The sequence below is a fragment of the Hemiscyllium ocellatum genome, chromosome 4, assembly GCF_020745735.1.
Source record: "Hemiscyllium ocellatum isolate sHemOce1 chromosome 4, sHemOce1.pat.X.cur, whole genome shotgun sequence".
In the NCBI taxonomy this organism is placed as follows: domain Eukaryota; kingdom Metazoa; phylum Chordata; class Chondrichthyes; order Orectolobiformes; family Hemiscylliidae; genus Hemiscyllium; species Hemiscyllium ocellatum.
Genome location: NC_083404.1, coordinates 18,662,752 through 18,685,532, shown reverse-complemented (window position 1 = coordinate 18,685,532; position 22,781 = coordinate 18,662,752). Strand labels below are relative to the sequence as shown.

Here is a 22,781-nt window from a genome sequence, read left to right as displayed (position 1 = left end):
ATCTCTGAAGAAATTAACACTTTAATACATAGCAATAAACCTAGCAAACAATTGTGTCCTGTGTATATACCTTACAGATATACCTACTTCTACTGGTGGGATTTCTGCATGATGTTTAGGATTCCACCAGCTATGCGCTAGTGTAAAAGTAAGATAGAAGTGGAACAATCGATAAAAACTTTCCTGATGAAGGGCTCTGGCCCGAAACGTCGAATTTCCTGTTCCTTGGATGTTGCCTGACCTGCTGTGCTTTAACCAGCAACACATTTTCAGCTCTGATCTCCAGCATCTGCAGACCTCACTTTTTACTCGATAAAATCTTTATCCCAAGTAAACGTTACTGTGGGATCTAGCAAAGGCGTCATTTCCTGGGAAATTTGTTGAGCTGTATCAAAAACATTTTGCTTGATTATTCATATGAATTCAATGGCTAAAGTATCAATTAGAAATAATCCATATATTGAAACTAAAGGTGATACAACTGAACTAGAATGAAAAAACAAAAGAAAACAAGATTATTTGGAGCTGTTTGGAATTGATGTTCATTCTACTACACAGAAAAGAGCTAGCTGATTGTTGAGTCTCTGGTAAGTGGTTACAGTCTTTTAACTTTTAACAAAGTATATAAATTGGTAGTAAAGTTAATAAATATATAGAAATAAATGAGTAACAGACTGAAGTTATTAAATCTTAGTGATGATAGTACAGGTGGTGTGTCAAAGCTGCAGCATGTGAGAGTTCCTGGATACCATTATGATTCAAGACAAACATGTTTACAACAAGTGACTTATGATCCAAGCTGATGTTATTACTGGATAAATCAGGTCCTGGACTGAAATCTTGCTTGATAGATCATCTTGTTTTTGGTTTCATTGAGGTAGTTGTTCACTGAAATGTAAATAACGTGATGTTACAGATTTGGTTTTAAAATCTGAAACCAGTCTATTACGCAAAAGAAGATGAAGCAGAATATTCCAAACTCTAAATAACACAAATTTAAAGATTTTAAAGCACTCTTTTACCACACTCAAACACCAGAGAGAATTCCCTTCTTTATCCCACATAGAGTTTTACTTAGCTTTAGCTTCAATTCCCTGCTGTTAAGAATCTGATGGCCTCTTCCTTGAGCCTTCACACAGCAAAACTGAGATTTGTTCAGATTCAAAATACCCCTTCAGGGTGTTAACTAAACTATGGCTTGGAAATTTATTGCTAAACTGCTTTAAAACCTAATACTAACTGTTGTAAACAATCTCCTTTCTCATTAGCTACTATTTTACACATCCAGGTTCATCCAAGACTCCCATCCTGCCAAACAAAATCAAAAGCTTTTTCCAAGTTGTGTGTGTTCTCCCAAATCAAAAGAATAAAAAAATCTAACCTCCTAAAGTGAAAACAGTACAATACCTATTATTTTATTCATCCTTTATGTACTTTATTCAAAGAATTTGTTTTAAATTTCATACCAGGAACACGCTGTATTTTGTTTTTAAGAAGTCACCAATGTTAACAATTGTATCTAAAAGTTAAATCATTAAAACCTTTCAGACATATGGACCAAAACCTGCATTACACAAATTATATTTTTAAAAAAACTATGTTACATCACAATTTGAAGTTCAACAGCTTCAGTTCAGAGTTTATGAGCTGGAAGTTAAACTATAGACATGGCAATGCATCAGGGAGGGGGGAAGACACCTGGTTTCTTTGTATAGGATAGCATTTTTTTTTTATTTTTGACAAGCAGTGCTCTTACACTTTTTTTTTCTTTTTTCCCCAGCACCCATAGTGTGTGCGTGCAGGTGTGAGACGCAGTGAGAGACACAAAGTGCACAAATCTTTATTTAATTTCCACCACCAGAAAAATAGGAAAACACCCGAGTGGCCAGTGTCAAGCAGTGTCCTTCACATCAAAGGGCAATGCTGTGTGATCAAAACAGTGAAGGGAAGGGCAGAGACTAAATCAAAATAGAGTTGGAGGGGGAAATGATGCACTCCACTCCCTGCCGCAAAGATAGCATTTTTTTTTTCCCTTTTCCCCCACACTACCGCCTAACTGCGGTAGTGCTTATTTTCCCCAGCACCCATGGTGTGTGTGTGCAGGTGTGAGACACAGTGAGAGACAAGGTGTACAAATCTTTATTCAATTTCCACCACCAGAAAAATAGGAAAACACCCGAGTGGCCAGTGTCAAGCAGTGTCCTTCACATCAAAGGGCAATGCTGTGTGATCAAAACAGTGAAGGGAAGGGCAGAGACTAAATCAAAATAGAGTTGGAGGGGGAAATGATGCACTCCACTCCCTGCCGCAAAGATAGCATTATTTAATGTGGGGTCTTCTCATTTGGTTGGTGGTCAGGAACAAGAGGGTGTGCTTCTTAGGGAAGCTAATTGGGGACTCAGTGAAGTCGTGTCAACCTCTATAGTTGTCCAAGAGGTTTGAGGTTCTCCCAGCCTATTTGGATGAGGGGGTGACTGCAGCAACCTGACCATGGTACAGGAAGCTATTCACGTTGGAGGTGCAATGAGGAATGTTGCAGTCATACTACATGATAGTAAAGTGAGGGGGATTTGTTCTCAGCAATAAAAGAGTGAAAGTATGTATGCTTGTGTTGTCTGTCTTGTGCCAGGTTTTAGGATACTTGATCAAGGCTAAAGAGGACCGTGTTATGAGAATAGGAGGAGCGAGAGGAACTTTCCATCAATGTGTGCTATCAGATAGCCATTATGGAGACGTGGCAACAGAATAACATGGATTGAATCCTGAATATTGTGGAGAATATGACATTCAGGAAAAATAGGAAGCTAGCTAAAGGTGGAAGAGGGCCATTATTAATCAAAGATGGAATTTGTGCAGTAGTTAAAGTTGGCCGTGGTTCAGGAGATTAGAATGTGGAATGAATTTGGGTGAAGATGATCAACAGTAGGAGAAAGAAACCATGTGCGAGTATGATCTGCAGCCACCCAAACTATAACCAAAATGTTGGACTAAGTATAAAAGAACTATAGATGATTGTCATAAAGAGACAGCAATAATTATGGGTGACTATAAAAAGATCAGATTGGCAACAGTAGTCTAGATAAGGATGCTTTTGAGATAGTTCTTTTTGGAGCTGCTCATTTTGGAACTGACTAGAGGTCAGGTTATGTTAAACTTGTTATTGTGGAATGTGACAGAGTTAATGACCTCACAATAAAAGCATTCCAAGGTATCAGTGACCACATTATGATTGAATTTTATATTTAATGTGAAAGGAAGAAGATTGGATCTAAGACGAGTACTTCAAACCTAAATAAAAGCAACTATGTCACAAAAGCAAATCAGAAAATGCAGGTACAGCACTTGCTCAAGGAGGCTAATGGGATGTAATCTTTTGCTTCAGTTATTCAAGGCATTGGTGAGATCGCATCTCAAATATAGCATACCCAGCTTTTGTCTTATTTGAGGAAGGATGCAAGTGCATTGAAGATAGTTCAGAGGAGCATTACCAAATTGCATCGGAAATACATATGTTATCTTACGAAGAGAGGTTGGGCAGGCTGGAGTTGTTTCTGTGGGGCTGAGAAGACTAATCGGTGACTTGACTGGAATTTAATATCTTGAGTGCTCTTGACAAAGTGAACGTGGAAAGGATGTTTCCTCTTATGGGGCAAGTTCAGAATGAGGGGACACTGTAAAAATTGGGCATTGGTCTTTCAGGAGAGACAGGATGAGAATTTGTTTTTTTTCTCAGCTGGGTCCACTACTTTTCATCATTTATATAAATGATTTGGATGTGAGCATACCAGATATACTTAGTAAGTTTGCTGATAGCACCAAAATTGGAGGTGTAGTGGACAGCGAAGAAGGTCACCTGAGATTACAACGGGATCTTGATCAGATGAGCCAATGGGCTGAGAAGTGGCAGATGGAGTTTAATCTAGATAAATGTGAGGTGCTGCATTTTGGGAGAGTAAAGTGGAGTTGCAGGTAAATAGGATAGTGAATAATGTGTTTGGTATGCTTTCCTTTATTGGTCAGTGTATTGAGTACAGGAGTTGGGAGGTCATGTTGTGGCCGTATAGGACACTGGTTAGGCCACTTTCAGAATATTGTATGCAATTCTGGTCTCCTTCCTATCGGAAAGATATTGTGAAACTTGAAAGGGTTCAGAAAAGATTTACAAGGATGTTGCCAGGGTTGGAGGATTTGAGCTATAGGGAGAGGCTGTACAGGCTGGGGCTGTTTTCCCTGAAGCGCTGGAGGCTGAGGTGTGACCTTATAGAGGTTTATAAAATCATGAGGGGCTAGGATAGGATAAATAGACAAAGTCTTTCCCCTGGGGTGGGGGAGTCTAGAACTACAGGACATAGATTTAGGGTGAGAGGGGAAAGATGGGTCTAAAAGAGACCTAAGAGGCAACGTTTTCACTCAGAGGGTGGTACATGTAAGGAATGAGTTGCCAAAGGAAGTGGTAGAGACTAGTACAATTGCAACATTTAAAAATCATCAGAATGGATATATGAATAGGAAGGGTTTGGAGGCATATGGGCCGGGTGCTGGCAGGTGGGACTAGATTGGGTTGGGATATCTGGTCAGCATGGACGAGTTGGACTAAAGGGTCTGTTTCCATGCTGTACATCTCTATGGTTGCACAACTTTGAAACTGTATGCCATAAAGACTGGGAGGAGGAGTCATTGAATACTTTTAAGACAGAGGTGGATAAATTCTCATTAGGCAAAGAATCAAAACATTGAGGCTGTGGGATGTGGTTTGGGGGATGTGGAATTCAAAACAAGAGCAGATCAGCTGTGATTTTACTGAATGGCAGAGCAGACTTGCGGGGCCGAATTGCCTACTTCTGCTCCTATTTCATGTGTGTGTTTGAACTACATGCATTAATTTGTAACTATGGACTCAGGAAGAAAATATAAAAGACTGAAGTCAAGCATTTTTTTAAACATTCAAACAAACAATCTACAAGTTTATAGTCAGTATACAAAATTAAATATGATATTATGAAGTGACATGACGAATTAGATATAGAATAAGAAAATACTTTTTTAAAATAAATTGATTCTGTTCTAAAATTCCAACCATCTATTTGACTGTTCTTTGGTCTATCTGGAATACTTAGTTTGATTTGAAAATGGAGTAAACATACTTTTTTCTATTTTTCAAATATTTGGTAGCAATTGGTGTTCAGCTTATCCAATTTATTCTGTGTTCAAATTTTGATTAACTTTTCACTTTTCATTTTTATATAAATCACTACCCAGCTATCCTTGGGTATGTTCTGCACCACTGGCAGTACAGTTCCTATAAAAAAAAAGGTGTTCATATAGTGTGGAGGATGATATGACCCAGGGAGTGCTCAATATTGACACAAGATTGCATGAGATATATGGCATCAGATCAAACAGAAGCAAAATCATCTGTTCTTCGTCTGCTGTTGAATTAGTACTCCTCCTCTGGGGAGCAACACAGGGTAACATGGGCAATGTACATACTCTGAGGTGGTGTCTTCAGTGTCCATCAACAAGTGTGGATTACTAACATCTCTGCTGACCAAACTGGCTTATTATTGAAAGACATAGCTGCCTAATAGCCTGTGCAGCCAATACAGGGAAGAAATTTGGCCTTTACAATCTACCTGTTGCAAATGTTCATGACAACATTGGAGGAAGGGCCACTGAACAGTACTTTTGGAAAAGAAGCTCCACCTTCACATCAAGGACATGCTCTACTTTGATGTCTGGCACTACACTGTGCTCAATAGGATACATTCAAAATGGATTGAAGAGCTCAAACACTGACCACTCATGAGGAACTCTGGGCTGTCAGCAGCAATAGAATTGTATTCCACTGCAAGATATAACCTCATGCCGCTAAATAGCCCTCATTCTACCATTACAATCGAGTCAGATAACAAACAATGGTTCAGCAAGGTGTTTGCAAGAACATACTAGGAACTGCCCCAGGTAAGCAAAAGAATGAGGAACCAGCCTGCTAAAGCTATAACACAAGACTAAAAGCAAGTTTAGTTACATTAAACCATAGAGCTAAGCAATCCCTGCTTAGCAATATGGAGTCCTGCTACATCCAACAATGAATAATGATAGGCAATTAAACAAGTAATGGGAGGGACATTATTTCTCTAATATCCCACCTACAATGATGGCAGAGGCAACATGCAAGTACAAAAGATAAAATTGAAACATTTTTAACAATATTCATCCTGATTTCTGGAGCAGATGATCCACCCTGACCTCAACGTGAAAACCCTAGCATCATAGATGTTAGTCATAGAGATGTACAGCGTGCAAACAGACCCTTCAGTCCAGCTCGTCCATACCAATCAGATATCCCAACCCAATCTAGTCCCACCTGCCAGCACCTGGCCCATATCCCTCCAAACCCTTCCTACTCATATATCCATCCAGGTGCCTTTTAAACGCTCCAATTGGACTAGCCTGCATCACTTCCTCAGCAGCTCATTCCATACACACACCACCCCTGTATGAAAAAGTCGCCTCTTAGGTCTCTTATATCTTTCCGCTCTCACCTTAAACCTATGCCCTCTACTTCTGGACTCCCCCACCCCAGGGAAACTCACTCAAGGTGTTAACAAGAAGCAGTCAAGTGCATGGGATAGCTATGAAGAAAGCTATGGGCCCCATCAATCTCCCAGTATCCTGCTGAAGGTGTGCTCTGGAACTAACTGGCTCATTCAACCAAACTGTCTCAGTAAAGCTGTACAGTTATCTACCAACAATATGAAAAATTGACCAGATATGTCCTATCCACAAAATGCGGAACAATCCAACCTGGTCAAGTACTGCCCCATTAGTTTATTCTTAATAAAAATGATGCAAGGTATCATTGACAGTGCTTTTATTCAGAACTTTATCCCAAATAACTGTGAATTGCCATTCAGTTTCGGTTCTGCCAGGAGTGCATATCTCCAGGCCTCACTATAGCCTTGGTCCCAAATACGAACAAAGAAGTTCTTGTACCAGAGGAGAAGAGAGATTGACTGTTCTTGACATCGATGTAGAATTCAACCATAAAGTAGCCATTGCAAACAGAAGTCAACAGAAATTGAGGTTAAACTTTCCACTGGTTGAAGTCATACCAAGCATAAATCAAAATTACTGCATTTTTGAAGGTCAATCAGTGCAGCCCAAAGACATCATTGCAATCCTGCTGCTGGTATATCTCAGGCCAACCTCCTGGGGGTCAACTATCTTCAGCTGCTTCAATTGCTTTGCCTCCATCCTAAAGTCAGAAGTGGTGATATTTGCTGATGATTGTACATTGTTCAATGCCTTTCATGACTCCTCCAATACTGAAACAGTTTGTGTCTACAGGGAGCAAAATCCTGTCAGCACTCGAGCTTGAGCTCATTAAGTGGCAGACAACAGTTGTGCCAATGTGAGGCAATGCTCATCTCAAACAAGAAATAAGCTATCCACATTGCTTTGACATTCAATGTAGCCATTGTTGTTTGCCAAACTATTCATTGGAGTCACTAAAGTCCTCTAAGGAAGGAAATATGGTATCCTTACCTGTTTTGGCCTACATGTGACTCCAGACTCACAGTAAAGCAGTTGACTCTTAAGTGCCCTCTAAATTGGAGTAGTAAGCAACTCTGTTCAAGGATAATTAGAGATGGGTAATCAATGTTGGTCCTGCCAGTGACGTCACATTCCATGAATGAATAAAAATCAAACTGTGTCACCAGCAAGACATATTTGTACCATCCACAAGACATGTTGCAGCAAATTACCAGAGCTTCTGCAGAAGCACCTTCCAAACTGGTAACCACTACTTCTAGAAGGAAAAGGGCAGTTGGCGCAAAGAAACACTGCCAATTCCAAGTTCCCCTCCAGTGCTCACAGCATCCTGACCTGGAATATTTTTCTTTTATTCCTTGTTTTTAAAATTCACCATTCTTTCTTTATCGCTGGGTCAAAATACTGTAACTCTCAACCAGAACAATGCAATTATCTTCATCAAACTGATTGCAGCTGTTCAAGAAACCAGCTTGCCATCAGCTAATCAAGTGTAAATAGTGAGTGTAATAAATATTGCCACTGCCAGCGATATCTAGATCACATGAATGAATAATGTATCTTTAAGATGAATAATTTATGAAATGTTGAAAGAATTTCAAACATGGAAAAATACAAGTGGACTAAACTTTAAACTGTGGAAGAATTTTAGAACAGTAGGTTGTTTTGCATTCAATGTTTCCCCATCATACAAAGTTATGAATGACAAGAGTTTCAGTCGTACAAAGAATCATTTGCATTACTCCTGAAATTCTATTTGTTTTTCAAAACTTGCATGCTATAAAACTTTGGCCAGGAAAGTGGCAGTATTCAAAAGAAACTGTCACTTTCAGCCAAACTTACGGCAGAGTCCAAAAAAGTTACAAATTGTCAGGGGTAGTGGTACTTCTTTGAAATGGAAATATTCTGAAAATGAAATGGCTTTTCAAACAATGTATTTGAGTTTCCTTCTTGTGGGGTGCTGAGACTCTTGCACCAAAGAACAGTGACACACAGAGGTATATCAGCAATTTCCTGTCAAGTACAATCTCAATTCTGCTTAAGCAACTGAATGGATTAGAAAATATGGACTGTACATCCTTCTGCAGAAGCAAGTTACCCTGTAGCAATGTGCAAGACATTTTTTTTCAGATTTGCCACATCTACCATCAATTTTATAGTTTGAACACTTGATACAAATGCTAACAGTTAATCAGCTTATCCAGAGTTCAGAGATAGTAAGTGGCAGTTTCAGTAAAAATAAAGAGTGAGGTATTTGCATTCGCTTTCAGAACGCTGCTATACATAGGCCCTGACAAACAAAAAGTTACATTTACATTTTTTTAAAAAATGGTTGCTCAGGAAATGAGCTCTTTGCTTCCAGTCTTATTTGGGGGTTATTACACTACATTCATACCTACAAATCGACAAACACCCAGGCAAAAGGTCAGATAGCCTTCTTCACAAACAGTACCGATCCTAGGGACAAAAGTATGAATGGGACCAGGAAGACACTACTAGGTACAGCAGGCGTGCAGTTTACAAAAGGTAAAGCATCTTAAAAGGATTTATTGTTCAATTCCATTTATTAATGCCAATAACACGATGTATGTCATTGGACTCTGCCACAGAATAATCAGCAAACTGCCAAGATACTTACAGTGAGTAAAAAGGCATGGATTAAAGTACTGCTGTTGGCCAAGATGTGCACATCACTCCCCAAATGCAGTACCCAACATTAGAATTATTCTTCTGATCTATTTTGCTTGTCACTTAACACAAATCAATATGTTTAGATGGCAAATGAAATTGTGAACTCAGCCACTCTTGCTGTAATGAATGTCACTACTGTACTGATTTCCTAGTGTTGAGGGCATTGATGGCTAGTCTGTGTCTGGATTTTAAGGCTCTGATGAAGTGCTTCTCCACAAAAAATTATTAAAGTATTCTTCACAAAAACATGGCCTGCTTGTGGACAGGTACAAAGATTTCAAAGGGAGAAAAAAGGAGGAATGACATAAGATAAAAATATGTATATTTTCTCATTTTTTGTGGCTCACCACACCATATGATGTCTTGGCTCTAATGTTCTAATATTCAACTCTGTTTTTCACCATTTCCTAATTTTATCCATATGCGCTTATAAACTTAAAAATGGAGACACGTACTGTATATAGATATTTTTCTGATTTATTAACAATTTACATGCATTTGAAGTGTCTTTTTGATACTAAAAAAGCATCTATTTTTAAAACGATTAGTACAAATTAAAGTTCCCTCCAACCTACCCAACAACTTGCCTTTGCCCCAAAATTGAAGCCACAATACCCATTGCAGGTGTTTCCTACATCAAACATCCTTTGTTCTGACAGAGATGTTTGGTCGCCACAGACTTTCTGAATGCAACACAGCTCATTGCTTCATAGAATTATTACTGCACAAAAGGGGCCATTCAGTCCCCATTGTCGCCACTGTCTCTATGAATTAGCACATCAATTAGTGTCATTGTCCTACCTTCTCCCTATAACCGTACACCATCTTCCGCTTCAAATAACAGTCTAATTGCCTTTGGAATGCTTAAATTGAACCTGCCTCCTCCGTAGTCACAGGCAGTGTCTCAAATTCAAGGTTATTCTACGAAATTATATTGAATTATAATTATAATATAATACATCTACCAGATGTGGACAACTGCTAGCTTATTTGCAATATGATATTTGTTTTTTCTATTTCTTCTATGAAGTAATACTTAGCTTTTTAGCTCGGTTTCTCTTTTTCAGAGAATTTTCAGAATATTTCCATTTCAAAGAAGTACCATTATCCCTGACAATTTGCAACTTTTTTGTACTCTGCCATAAGTTTTTTATACCTTGGTACCCAAGATGGCACCTTGTGTGGCGACATTATACACTTTGCTGTATACCTGTACATCTGTACTTGAGTACACTTGACAAATAAGATCCAAATCTAAATCTAAATCTCTCATGGTGTTATTTGGTAAAAGCTCCATGGTGTATATCATCTACAAGATGCAGTGTAGAAATTAACCACGGCTCCATAGATAGTACCATCCAAACCCACACCCATTACCACCCAGAAGGACAAAGGCAGCAGTTACATGGAAACACCACACCTGCAAGTTTGTCTCTAGGCTGCACAATGTTCTGACTTGGAAATACAGCACAATTTCTTCATTGCTACTGGGTCAAAATCTTTGAACTCCCAGCTTAACAGCATTGTGGGTCTACCTACAACAAATGAACTGCAGTAATTCAAGAAGACAGCTCCCTACTACTTTCCCAAGGACATCTAGGATGGGCAGGTAAGGCAGGCTCAATGATACTCACAATATGTGAATGAATCTAAAGGAAGGTTCAAAAACAAGAGCATACACATGGATTGATTTCCAAAGGAAGTAAGTGCAAGGTGAGAGAAAGCTTTACCACACGGCGCATGTTTGGGTGGGGAATGCACTGCCTGGAAATGTGGTGGTAGCATTACAATTGATACATTCAAAAGGGCATTGACTGATTCTTGAAAAAGAAACAATGTGTAAGATTTTGGGGAAAAAAGCAGGAGAATGGCATTAAATCATGGAACTCATTTGGAAAGCTGGTGCAGAAACAATGGGCCAAACAGCCTCCTTCTGCACCATAACATCTGTGACTCTTGAGTGGCTATACTTGAGAGGTAAAACGGCCTGGAATATTTACCATTCGCAGTCTGCCACTGGGCAAGTGCCTAAATTCATCAAGCACATTGTGGACTCAGCAGCCTCAGACGTGTACTGGAAAATACCAGCCAATGTCATGACAGCAGGTTTAATAGGTTCTTTAATTGACTTAAATGACAATCTGCCATTTGTAGGTGAGTAGCATCACCTGCACCCCTGCAGTATCCAAAGCATTTCCAACCTGACTTTTGACACAGGTAAATGTCCGCACAACCGGTACAATAGTTGGTAATGTGAAATTGCCAGCCTACCCAACTCAGTTTCTGTTCCTCAGCCAAATGAAAATTTGACCCATTAACTCTGTTTCTCTCCTTTGAGATTCTGCTTGCAGAGTATTTCCAGCATTTTCTTTATTTTTAATTTTAATACTTGCAGTATTTCTGTAAATACTTTTACAAACTGATATTAGATTTATCTCATTATGTAAAAAAAAAAATCTAAAAAGGCACACTGAGCAGAAATGTTCCAAAAAAATGTAAAATAAAATTACAGAAACATATTCTGTGAGTGTTGGATTTTATGTTATTACAGACACAAATTGCTCACCTGAAATCAAACTGCTGCTGCACAACCAGAACGCTGCTGTACTCATCCAGTTCTTGGTATATTTCACATTCACTGGACCTTGCTGACTACTGTATATGGAATCCATGTAGCTTTGAAACAACAATGGTCAGGTGAATTAGACAAGAGCATCATAACTGCTTATACATTTGTCACTTAATTGGCAATTATATTTACAATCTCAATAAAAATAGAATTTAAAGACTGAATAATTAGGAAAAGTATTTTCTAATTATCTTGATTCACTATGTCCAGATACCATTATGTATTATTATATTGCTAAAAATTCTAATAGCATGTGCTTAATTGGAAATCTGAATACCATCTGCCATTTTAAACCTATTCTATGTTTAAATCTGCTGCATATGCTGGCAAGTATAGTCTAAACGTGTTCCTTTGAGATGCTAATTGCATAACTTTCTTAATCTCTCTGTAGATAGTACACAGATGCAGCCTTGTACAATAAACCAGATTTTATGAGCTACTGTTAAAATGTGCCTTCTGTCTTTATTTTTAAAAATAAAACTCACATTCCAGTCACCCCAATGTCAAACACTATCAGGAAGGCAAAAATCTTATTTTCAGCCAGATATTGTTTACAATGATTTAGCCATTTGAGGTTTTAGAGTTTAGCTATTAATTATCTCAAGAAAAGCGGAGCAAGGTTAGAACACAAAAAAAAACAAGAATACTGAAATAAGAACATGCCACTAAAGTCCTACATAGCCCAGATCTCAGAATAAGAACAGCACTAATAAATCTGAATTTATTACATGTGTAAGCAAAAAAAAGATTCAGAACTGTGCATGGTCTGCATTTTTTTTTAAACTTTACCATTTCTGTGCTTTTTTAAACCAGCTCAATTGGAGTTAAAATTATTATGAAGAGACAAATGGTAAAAGTGATGAAAAAAAAGGTTGTGAATTACCCTATTCTAAAATCCAAAAATTCGGTGTGGCAAATTTATTTTTTCTGTCCAGTGCAAATTTGAATAGATTATCAATGGAAATTGGGATGAAATTAAGCAGTGAGATCTAGTGTCATCTCTCCCTCCCCGTGGCCCAACATTTCAACTCCCCCTCCCACTCTGCCGAGGACATGGAGGTCCTGGGCCTCCTTCACCGCCGCTCTCTCACCACCAGACGCCTGGAGGAAGAACGTCTCATCTTCTACCTCGGAACACTTCAACCCCAGGGCATCAATGTGGACTTCAACAGTTTCCTCATTTCCCCTTTCCCCACTTCACCCTAGTTCCAAACTTCCAGCTCAGCACTGTCCCCATGACTTGTCCAGACTTGTCCTACCTACCTAGCTCCTTTTCCACCGATCCACTCCACCCTCTCCTCCCTGACCTATCACCTTCATCCCCTCCCCCACTCACCCATTGTACTCTATGCTACTTTCTCCCCACCCCCACCCTCCTCTAGCTTATCTCTCCACACTTCAGGCTCACTGCCTTTATTCCTGATGAAGGGCTTTTGCCCGAAACATCAATTTCACTGCCTTTGGATGCTGCCTGAACTGCTGTGCTCTTCCAGCACCACTAATCCAGAATGATGTGAATTTGAAATGAGTCCACCAATGAATTCTTCTTCTCTAACTCAGTTAGAACAGGATGTCAGTTTGACTCAGGGCAATTCTCTTATATTTGGGTCAGAAGAACATAGATTAAAATGACACAGAAGGTCCTGTGTATGCAACCTAGACTGACATTTCAGTTGAGTCCAGAGGGAATGCTACAATGTCGAAGGTGCCATCTTTCGCTCAAGATACTAACCTATTCCACAAGCTTTACTATGAAACAGGACAAGAGCAGCAAGATTATGCAAATACTGACAATTTCAAGCTCCTCTCCAAGTTATACACCATTCTGACTTGCTTGGACATTTATTACCATTTGCTTGCATACTGATTTCAAATTCTGGTAATTCCTACATAATATAATTGTGGGAGCATTATCAGTGTATATAATGCCACAGTTCGGAAAGAAATAGGCCCAGTGCCACTTTAGTAAAAAATGAGGTCTGCAGATGCTGGAGATCACAGCTGCAAATGTGTTGCTGGTCAAAGCACAGCAGGCCAGGCAGCATCTCAGGAATAGAGAATTCGACGTTTCGAGCATAAGCCCTTCATCTGGAATAAGAGGACAACTATGGATTGAAAGAAAACGTGAGTTTGCTAGCATTGTTCATATCCTAATACAACTAATCACAAATTCTACACTTCTGCTTTTAAAAATCTGACTTTTATTTTTCTTTATGTTGTTTTGGTTATAGTTAAACAGATGACTCATCTAAATATGCTTTTTTTTGTTTCATATTGATAGCTCTTATGAACTGAGTTCTGGAATACGGATATTTGAAAGACCAGGCAAAATAAAAGGAAAAAATAATTAATCAATTTATAGATGGCCTTCACCAGTAAAATAAACTGGAATTAGAGAAGATAAAATTAGGATTTTTCTTCAAAGAAATCTGAAACATTTGGCAGAAGTGGATGATCCATGTCTGTTTCCTCCTGCTGTCCCCAATATCACAAATCAGTCTTCAAAAAATTTAATTCACTCCAGCTGATATCAAGAAACACTGGATATAGCAAAGGAAATGGACCTTGACAGCATTCCAACTATAGTACAAAAGACTAGTGCTTCAGATTTAACAGCGTCATTAGCGAAGCTATCTCAGTGCAGCTAAACTGCCATTAACCCAACAATATGAAAAATTGTCCAGCTCCACAAAAGCAGGACAAATCTAATCCCACCAATTATTCTCTCTTCAGTCAACTCTTGAGATTCAGCAAATTTATGGGAGTGTCATCTATCATCTATCATGGTTAATACCTGCTCACTAGTTACTTAGTTTGGGTTCCATTAGAAGATGAAGGTGATGACATCGTGATAATGCAACTGCACTCCAGATTAGTGTTCTGGAGGCAGAGGTTCAAAGCATACAGCAGATGGTAAAACTTGAATTCAACAAAAATCGGGAATAAAAACCCTATTAGTGACCATATCCTTTAGGGAAGGAAATCTGCCATCTTTACCTAGGCTGGGCTACACCTGTCTGCAGACCACTGCAAATTGGTTAACTTTGAAAAACCCTCTGGGCAATTAGGGATGGGCAATAAATAGTGGCATTGCTGTGAACACCCACATCCCTTGAAAGAATAAAGAAGGAATTCTTCTTTTTTAAAATCAAGGCTACTTGGCTTCAAACCTCATTGCAGCCTCTGTCTAGAAAAAGGACAAATAAGTTAACATTTTAGAGGTGAGGCAAGTGTGACTGCTGTTGACATCAAGATGGCATTTGTTTGACTGAGCATCAAGAAGTCCTAACAAAACAGAATTCAGCAAGTTTTGAGAAGATTTGTAGCTCAGGTTGAGGTTCTGGATGTAAATTTGCTCACTGAGCTGGAAGATTTGTTTTCAGATGTTTCGTTATCATACTAGGTAGCATCATCAGTGAACCTCCAGTGAAGCACAGGTGGTATTGCCCACTTTTTAATTATGTGCTTAGGTTTCTTTGGGTTGATGTCATTTCCTGTTTGTCCAATGTAGTGTTTGTTACAGTTCTTGTAAGATATTTTGTAAATTACATTTTTTTTTGCTTGTCTGTGTAGGGTCTTTCAAGTTCATTAGCTGCCATTTTAGTGTGTTGGTGGGTTTGTGGGCTGCCAAGGTGTCTGAGTAGCTGACAGTCATTTCCAGGATGTCTTTGATGTCAGGGAGAGTGGCTAGGGTTTCTAGACAAACAGGCAGAAAACTAGCCACCAGGATGCATGAACATCAACTAACCACAAAACGACATGCCCCACTCTCACTAGTATCTTTGCATTCAGAGGAGAAAGGACACCACTTCGAGTGGGACATCCATCCTAGGACAAGCCAAACAGAGACACGCGTGAGAATTCCTAAAAGCATGGCATTCTAACTAGAAGTCTATCAACAAGCATATTGATTTGGATCCCATTTACCGCCACCTGTGAAAAAGAACCAGAAATGACATCACTAAGGAAACCTAAACACATAAATAAAAAGTGGACCATACCACCAGTACTTCCCTGGAGGCTCACTGATAAGACCATAAGACATAGAAGTTGAAGTAAGGCCATTCAGCCAATCGAGTCCACTCCACCATTCAATCATGGCTGATGGGTATCTCAACACCTCTCCCCATATTCCATAATTCCTTGCGAGATTAAGAATTTATCCATCTCTGCCTTGAAGACATTTAACATTCTAGCCTCTACTGCGCTCCATGGCAATGAATTCCACAAGCCCAGCACTCTCTGGCTGAAGAAATGTATCCTCATTTCCATTTTAAATTGACCCCCTCTACTTCTAAGGCTGTGTCCACGAGTCCTAGTATCTCCACCTGCCGGAAACAAATTCCCAGCGTCCACCCTTTCTAAACCATGCATTATCTTCTAAGTTTCTATTATATCTCCCCTCAACCTTCTAACCTCTAATGAATACAATCCCTGGATCCTCAGCCATTCATTGTATGTTAGGCCTACCATTCCAGGGATCACCAATGCCAGCATGTCCTTCCTGAGGTGTGGGGCCCAAAACTGGACACAGTATTCTAAATGAGGCCTAACTAGAGCTTCATAAAGTCTCAGTAACACATTGATGCTTTTACATTCCAAACCCCTTGAGATGAATGACAACATCACATTTGCTTTCTTAACCACGACCTCAACCTGCAAGTCAACCTTTAGAGAATCCTGGACTAGCACTCCCAGATCCCTTGTACTTCAGCTTTATGAATTTTCTCACCGTTTAGCAAATAGTTTAAGCCTGTATTCTTTGTTCCAAATTGCAAGACCTCACATTTGCTCACATTGAATTTCATCAGCCATTTCTTGGACCACTTTCCTAAACAGTCTAAATCTTTCTGCAACCTCCCCACCTCCTCAGAGCTACCTGCCTATCCAACTAACTTTGTATCATTGGCAAACTTTGCCAGAATGCCCCCAGTCCCTTCCTCCAGATCATTAAGATATAAAGTGAACAGCTACAGCCCCAACACCAAACCCTGTGGGACACTAGTTGCCATTCTGAAAAAGAACCTTTTATCCCAACTCGCTGCCTTCTGTCAGACAGCCAATCCTCAATCCATGCCAGTAGCTCACCTCAAACACCAGCGTTCCTAACCTTACTCAGCAGCCTCCCGTGAGGTACTTTATCAAAGGCCTTTTGAAGTCTAGGTAGATAACATCCACAGGGTTTCCCTGGTCTAACCAACTTGTTACCTGATGATGTTACCTAGTATAGTGACAAATGTCTAAAACAAACCTTCCAGCTCAGTGAGCAAACATACATTCAAAACAGAATTCAATCAGAATCAATAGAAAAACCTCTCTACTGGTTGGAATTATACCTCACACAAAGGAAGAGAGGATTGTGGTTGTTGAAAGCCAAGCATCTCAGGACTAAGAGTCACTACAACAATTCTTCGGTGTAGATATTTTCTAACTGATCTGTTCAGAGATATTAGTACACACTTCTGAAGCAGATGCGCTTTAAATCCAGGCCATCTGGTCCAAGGATGGCCACTACCACTGTACCACAAGAGCTCCAAAGTTCCTCCCTGTGGTGTCTAAGGCCCAAACATCTTCAGTTGCTCCATCAGCAATCTTCCCTGCATTGTAAGGACAATGGCAAATATATTCACTGATAATTTCATAGTACAAGATGCCATTTGCAACTTTATGGATCTTGAAGCATTCTATGTCCATATGCAACAAGACATTAACATCACAAGGCTTAACCCTTAAGTGGCAAGTAACGATTTTACCACAGAGTGCTTGGCTATAAGCATCACCAAAAAGACAGAATGTCATCTGCTCATGACATTCAGTAACGTTACAATAACAAAATCAGAATTACTGGTGAAATTTAGCAGGTCTGGCAACATCCATGGGAAAGAAGCAAAGTTAACATTTCAAATCCTACAGATGCTACCAAGCTGCCAGTTTTGCCTGATATTTCTGTTTTTGTTTCAAATTTCCAGCATCTTCAATTCTTTGTTTTATTCGAGCAGTGTTACCATCCCTGAATTTGCCATCGTTAGCATCGTTAACACTGTCCAGAAACACTGTCAGCACTAAGATGCACTGCAGAAATGTGTCAGCCCTTGTTCAATAGCATCTCCCAAACCTGAAGCCTCAAACACCTCAAAAAATAAAGGAATCAGACACGCCTGAACACCACCACCTGCATATTTTCCTTCAAGACACACACAGTTATGAGTTGGAGCTATATTACTATTACTCATTGTATACCTACACCAAGATGGACCACAACAGTTTAAAAACTAAGCTCACTCTCATTTTCACGAGGGAAATGAGGGACAGACAACAAATATTTGCCTTGCTGGCAATGCTTGCATCCCATAAAAGAATAAAAAAAGACAAAAAGCCCTAATTGGAAGTTAAAATCTTTGATGAACGACTTTGTATGTGATGCGATGCTCAACAGTTAGTTTCCAAATGACACTTTTACTGTACCCACAGCATCTGAAGCGTATTTTGATAGATGGTACTAGAAATTATTTCAACCACAGTACAAAATTAATTGATAACAGGAATTTTTCTTAGGTAACAATTTTCACTTGGAAGTTCAAATGACAGTGGAAGTAAAAGCGCAAACCGATGATGTAGCTGGAATAAACAGATCAGTGAAGAACTTAATGCATTTGGGTGTCACTTAGTTTGCTGATTATGGTTTTTTAATGCAATGGGAAGATAACGATCATATTCCCTTACACAGCGTGATGACTAAGCACACACACACAAAAAAACCCTGCGGTCGCAGCTGTACATAGGACTTTGCAAAGATAAAATGCACTAGTGGGTAAGAACACAAGCTACGAAAAATGAATAGTTAAAAGGATGGTTTTAACTCAGTGATAAAAGTAGATAAGGTAGGGCATAAAATTCTAACATTTGTTTCTACATTGACTAAGAATATTGTCACTAATGGTATATCTCACAGTACCAGCTTCCAGGGGCACAGTTTGCTGTGTGAAGTTCTTTTTCTGCTAGGGGATAAATTTTTCAATCAGTGGGATGCATGTTTTGCTTTGCTTGGGGGGTGTTGCACATAGATCTGGCTGGATGTCTGCTACTTTCTCAAAGAAAGAAACAATATTAAATCAGAATAAAAAAAGAAACAGTATTAAGTCAGAATCAAAAAGAGAAACAGTATTAAATGAGAATCAAAAAGAGAAACAGCATTAAATTAGAATAAAAAAAAAATAGTAAATCAGAATGCCAGTGATTTTCCTCAGCTCGGCTGGCCAGTGCTACACTTTGTTTTTCAGGCGATGAAGAACGAGGTTTTAAATGAGCAGTTAGACAGACAGGTTTTGTTGTTGGAAGAGCAGAGTTTAAATGGCAGTTACTCCCTCAGAAGCTGCAGCGACGGTATCCTAGCAACGGCGAAGTCAGGGAGCTTCTCATCAGATGAGCAGCCGCAAGGAGATAAACAGCGACAAAACACAATCGGAGACTTTTCGGCTTGTGTGTGTGGTTTTTTTTGGGGGGTGTCAGGAGGCAGAGTGGGTGGAAAATGTAAAAACTTACCCAAATGGTTACCGTCTCCCCTCGGACAAGATGGGCAGCGGCCTACAGGGTTTCTCCGGGCGATGCCTCGCCTTCCCCCGAGCCGGCCGTGAAGCCGAGAGCGGCTGGAAAGGCCAAACCTCATCCCTGACAAGATCCCACCGAGGACCAGACTCCCGGACTAAGCCAAGCCGTCAGACTCTGGTAAGTGAAGCCCCTTGAAGCCGTCTCTTGCCGGCCTCCATTTTGAAGTGGGCGAGTCAAGCTGTCAGCAGCAACCTCTGCTCAATGTTCTTTTTAAAAATCTCTAAACAAACCTCTTCCAAAGTTAATCAGTTCGCGATTTCTGGACGCGACTTTTTTTTGTTTGTTAATGCAATAGTGTTATTTCCTGAGATCTCGGTGAGCACTAAGCCTATTTCATTTACTCTTAAGTGATAAAAGACTTGGAAGATGCAATGCCATTTATTTATTGTCTAAAAAGTGTGAAGTGGGCACTTACAGTTTTTCATTTTCTAGGAAACTTTGCATCATCAAATCTTTGTTTGATTGTCATTAATCCATTCTAAAGTTGTTGTTGTTTTCGTATGCTTTCAAACAAAATAACTAAAAAGTCAACAAATGTGAGATGACATATACATCTGTTAATTCCCAGTAGGGCACAACAGATAAAAACATAAACAAACCTGAATCTAAAATTTAACAAAGAAAGTTTTTTGGGAGGAAATAAATTCTATCAATTAGCAATCTGTATGCTGTATATAATCATAGTAAAATTGCTTTACTAGATAGAATGGAGCTGGATTTGATTTCCTGAACACCGATTTCTAACTTGGTTGGCATGTCTTCGTTAGGCTCAGCAATGTTTATTTTAAAACACAGTAATTACTTTCTGTTTATTATCATCTTTACTCAACATTCATTTGAAAATTGATATTCTCCAAATGATCTGTAACGAGTAGAAGAAGCTAAAACATGTTCAATTCTTTCTTTGCCAAGTCATAGGCTTTCTTTTCATTCAAAGAGAATTATATTGTCAGTGTTGTTTAATTATGACGATACTGCATATATATATTTTAATCAACAGTGATTTGGGTATTAGCATTTGTTCTTTTTCCTCAGTCATCTAAACTCAAACATCCTTGGCCTTTGGAAAATAAAGCAATCTTGCTCCCAAATGTGTAACTTTTTGCTGAGTGTACTGTGAACGTACCATTTCTAACTGTATGGTCTGTGTATATGCTTGTATGAAGGTCCATACGTCTAATATGTGCATGTATGCATAAATACTTAGAAACACATGGTGTTTTCCCCAGAAGGAATGGTAATTAGTTGTGAATATGTGAGCGATTTAAAATTCTTGTAACCACCGCTTCTCAGCTTTAGGAAAACAAGGGGTAAAGTTTATCAATTCACTGCAAATTCACTGCCATATGTTTATTGAAGCTACATGGATATGCACATCATAGAGACAGATTATAAATTGGATGTAAAGGAAGGACAGTTGACTGAAGCAACATTGCTGAATCTTAGTACTAAAAAGTGTTCTATGTTATTAGTAATTTCCTGCGATTCAGGCTTAAAAAGGCTTTTGCATGCAGGTTTGTACTTGTGCTTTTTCATTGATTAAAACAAGTAAGGACCAGAGGCAAGAAAATAAAAGGATGTAGAAATGGCAAAATGTAAACAGCAAGTGAAACTGATACCAAAGCATTTGTTGGTTGTGTATAAAGTCTGATTACTCTTCCTTTTCTTACTTTTCCATCTTGCTCGTCATCCTTTGAGATTATCATCAAAGCAGCTGCTGCTCCTCTAAATTTTATTTTGCTCTATTAACATAATTTTACAATCACGTAAGCCAGCCTGGAACTTATTTTCCATTATATTTCCTGAAGGTTTTAAGCATTTTTGATGTTTATTTACAATTATTGTAGATACAGTGATCCAAGACTGGAGAGGTTTAGCTAGCTGTAATATCAGTGACATGAGTGAACAAAGGGAGCTGCTGCAATTTCAACACTAGAACAGTACATGATAATTGTTTTGCTAGTCTGCATCTTGTGTAAACCTTTTTATCTTTGATAAAAATGTAAGCTAGGCATCATAGGATTGCAAATGTAGAAATATTTTAAGTGTCGTACATGTTCACAAGTATCTAATTTAGGATTTACAGCCTCAAGTTGCATTTAATCAATCAGGCTTTATTTTTGTAATTTTTATTTTTAAGTGTGTCAAGTTATTGCTCTAAATTGAAGTGAACTACTTTCACTAAAATAGCAATTTGTATATTGCATGTATCCAATAACTTTATCTCTTTGTGATTTTTGTAAACCTTTGTCAACGACATATTTACAAATCAGAATTTGTAAAACTTGTGTTAACTCTTGGACATCCATCATCACCTTGTATCTGTAACATCACACATTACTATTTTTCTTCTTAAGACCTCCTGACTATTTTGATTAATTTGTGAAATAAATAGGAGATTTAAAAAAAAAACACTTGTACTTGCATTGCAAAATAATAGGTCAGAAATGAGTTACAACTGCATGGGTATCACCAATGTATTAACCTATGATAAGCTTGGACCAATATACAAATATAGAATTCTGTCCAGTGTAAGATAAATCTATTTGCTTCCATTCATCTACAGTTCTGTGACTTAATTCAAAATCAATTAGATTTGTATTAATGTAAAATAAAACTATTGCATCCATTCTGCTGGCTAATTGTGAACCACAATATACATTCCTCCTCTATGTCATTAAAATAATAAAATTGTTGCCTTAAATTGAGTCTTTTGGTGTGATCATTTTGTTGGCATGTAAATCTATTGAAACCTTTAATGTATAGGGTCTTTCATATGAGATATATTTACTGATCAAGAATTAAAGAAAAATTACATGATTATCATAATGATTTTTTTAGGAATTGTTACCATACCAATAGAATAGTCCAACTAGGAAATTCTGCTACTTGCTGTAGAAGTTAACAGTTAATGGACAGTTCTGTGACTTATGGTAAAGTGAAAAGACTATCATGTACTCTCTTAACTGAAAGAGATAACTCCCCAGCCTATGAGATAATGATTTTTTTCTCTTTGCTGCTCCTCCTGTGGCTGTTGTACTTGGATAAGGATATGGTTCTTTACTTTAATTGTGTTATGTTAAAGGGAAGGGGTTCACTCAGACTTTGCTACAATTATTGTATAGATTTGAGTCAACAACTCTACACAGGTTTAAAATAATGTTGAATACTGAAACAAGCAGAAATAATCTTTTTTCACCTCCAAATAATATTAGTGAGTGTAGCCCATGGGCATGTTATACTGCAGATTACTGTACCTAAGCCTTTTTCTGCAGGATCCCTTCAATACGCAGTTGAA

At 38.6% G+C, this 22,781-nt stretch overlaps 1 protein-coding gene and 1 long non-coding RNA gene across 3 annotated transcripts in view; one reads left to right on the top strand and one right to left on the bottom strand.

Annotated features, from left to right (window-relative positions):
* LOC132815315 (uncharacterized) lies at positions 1-19,630 on the bottom strand. Its single transcript, XR_009644638.1, has 3 exons — positions 19,418-19,630; positions 11,813-11,922; positions 1-888 (listed from the first exon to the last, which is right to left on the bottom strand). It is a non-coding gene; the product is annotated as an uncharacterized LOC132815315 (long non-coding RNA).
* Positions 19,204-22,781, top strand: part of LOC132815314 (transmembrane protein 200A-like) — a 46,902-nt gene continuing 43,324 nt past the window's right edge. For both annotated transcript variants that reach the window (XM_060824165.1, XM_060824164.1), the window contains exon 1: positions 19,204-19,600. The gene's annotated coding sequence lies outside the window, so the exon portion shown is untranslated. The remainder of the gene's footprint in view (positions 19,601-22,781) is intronic.